Genomic DNA, 2,343 nt, shown 5'->3' on the forward strand with positions numbered 1-2,343 from the left:
ACACACACACACACACACACACACACACACACACACACACCTACACACACATTTGCACGCCAGTAGCTTCTGATTTTAAGATGGTTGAGTCAACAAAATAGGTTTGGCCTGGCCATAGGTTTAGAAGATGTAGACCAGAGAAAGCATGGGTGAGCCTGTCCCCAGGAGTCCAGCCCTGCCTGGCTTCCTTACTTCCTCGTGGCCAGACTGCAAAGGGAAGACCACACATATGGCATCAACTCTTCACCCACAGTGGCCCTACCCACCAGTCAAACGTGGCCCAGTGAGTGTCCTGGACCCTGAGCTGTCAACCCTCCCCCCTTGGGTGTGAGTTAGGAAGGGAATGAGCAGAGCGGTGGGGATGTCAGCACGGACACGGGTGGGCTCCTTCCTCCACAGCCAGCATAGTGAAGGGATTTGAAAGCATGTCACATGAGACATGTGCCCCTGATCTCCCTAGACTTATTTATCTTTGAATCCCCAGCATCTAGCAAAACCCCACAGGGGAGACTTAGCCTGGAGGAGAGAAGTCTCAAAGAGGACAAGGTTACTGTCTTTCCGCTAAAGGCCATTAAGCAGAATGGATGTGTTCTGTGTTTCTAAGGCAAATCTTGATCCAGTGGGTAGAAGCTACAGAGAGACAGATGTCAACTCAATTTCTAAAAAATGCTTTCAACAGACAAACGGGGAATCATCTGCTTGGAGACGTTAGTCGTGATTTCCTCATCACTGGAAGATTTCAAATACAGGGAGAAATGATCTAGCAGGGATTCAAGGATGAGAGGTTTGAACTGGGTGAATTGTAAGATCTCACAGCCCCTGGAAATGAAAGAGCCTGCGAAATGTCCCTTTCCGCTTCAGAAAATTGCACTTTATGCTCTCAAATACCTTATTACTTCAGCACCTGACACCGGCCTGTGTTCTAATTCTATCTATGACAGCTAAAGGACTGTGCCCCAGTAAAGAGCTACTCTCCATCCAAGGAATATTCAACCTCCAAACAGAGGACTGGCATCTTTTTTTTTTTCTTTCTTTCTTTCCTCCCTTTGGCAAAGCAAAACCTGGGTTGAGCCATTCAGCTGCTTGCTCGGTTCAAAGCTTGCTCACTGTCTAGTGAGGCAGCTGGGGCGTATTGGTTGGATCCCAAATAAATATTTTATCTCCGGCCTCAGCAGAGGTGGAGAAATGGGCCTTTCAGAGATGAAAGGCCTGTGGGGCTTCCTACTGGCAGTGCCGACTCTTTACGGGAGAGGGGAGACCTGTCATTCACTCTGGTCATCAATATTGAAGCCCAGTCCACTCCGAACCCTTTAGGTTCCCTAAAGTCAGAAATTGACAAATGGCAAAATAAACTCAGCATGCACAGATGAATGAGGAGGGCCCCCAGCTGTTAAAAAGCCTTTGGCATCTTCCTGCACCCGCAGAGCCCCACCATCCTCAGCTGCCTGTGTGGGCAAGGCACCCAGCAGTGTGCAGACAGGCACCTGCAGTAATTAGCAGCTGGTCCCAGGTGCCAGAGTCTGGCTTACTTCCCAACCCCGGCCACCCCTGTGGGAGGCTTTCCTCCAGGAGTCCCGAGGCCCTCAAAATTAAAACAGAATACTCAAATAGCAAAGATGAAGGCCCATGGGAGAAGGTAGAGAAGATTGGGGATGCCAGGAGGTAGTTATTCACTGACAAGAACCCCAGAGTGCAGATGGAAAAAAGAATAAGTGAGAATGTCGACTGCTATGACGAATGGTCCAAGCTTGGGCAATTTGTTCAGTGAGGGGAGGGCAACGAGAAAATTAATGAATTGAGCTTCTGTTAAGACTTCCAAATCCTGCCTTGATTTCGGCCTCATGAAATGGGTATGTGAGTTACCTCCAGGGCTATGACATCTCAAAAGGCGTGGATGAGTCAGATCAGGGAGCTAGGCTCAGCAGACTCATGTACTAACAGCAGGTACGAGGCAGAAGGCATCCCATCCCCAAGTAAACAGTGAGCCCTGGGGGTTCTGCCTGACAGAGCGGCGGGGACTGCAGCTTCCTGCTCTGTGCATTAGCTAGAATTGGACTCGAGCCACAATGGACATAATTTTCCTTCTCTAATGCAGCTCACCCCACAGTGCCCACACAGGTTCCAGCTAGAACAGGAAGGACCACAGACTTCCCCTCAGATATCCTGGGCTTTCAGTCAATGCCCCACGATGCTTAACCTCGGTGTCAGAGGGACAAATGTGAGCAGAACCCCTTTTCTCTTCCCCCCTCTTCCGTCTCTCTGCTTTGTCATTCCTTACCTAAGTATCTCTCTCTGCCTCTCCCTCTTCCTGTCTCTCCTGATCACTGGCTCTGTATTTCCCTA

This window comes from Lipotes vexillifer, unplaced genomic scaffold, assembly GCF_000442215.2.
Source record: "Lipotes vexillifer unplaced genomic scaffold, Lipotes_vexillifer_v1.1 scaffold1580, whole genome shotgun sequence".
NCBI lineage: Eukaryota > Metazoa > Chordata > Mammalia > Artiodactyla > Lipotidae > Lipotes > Lipotes vexillifer.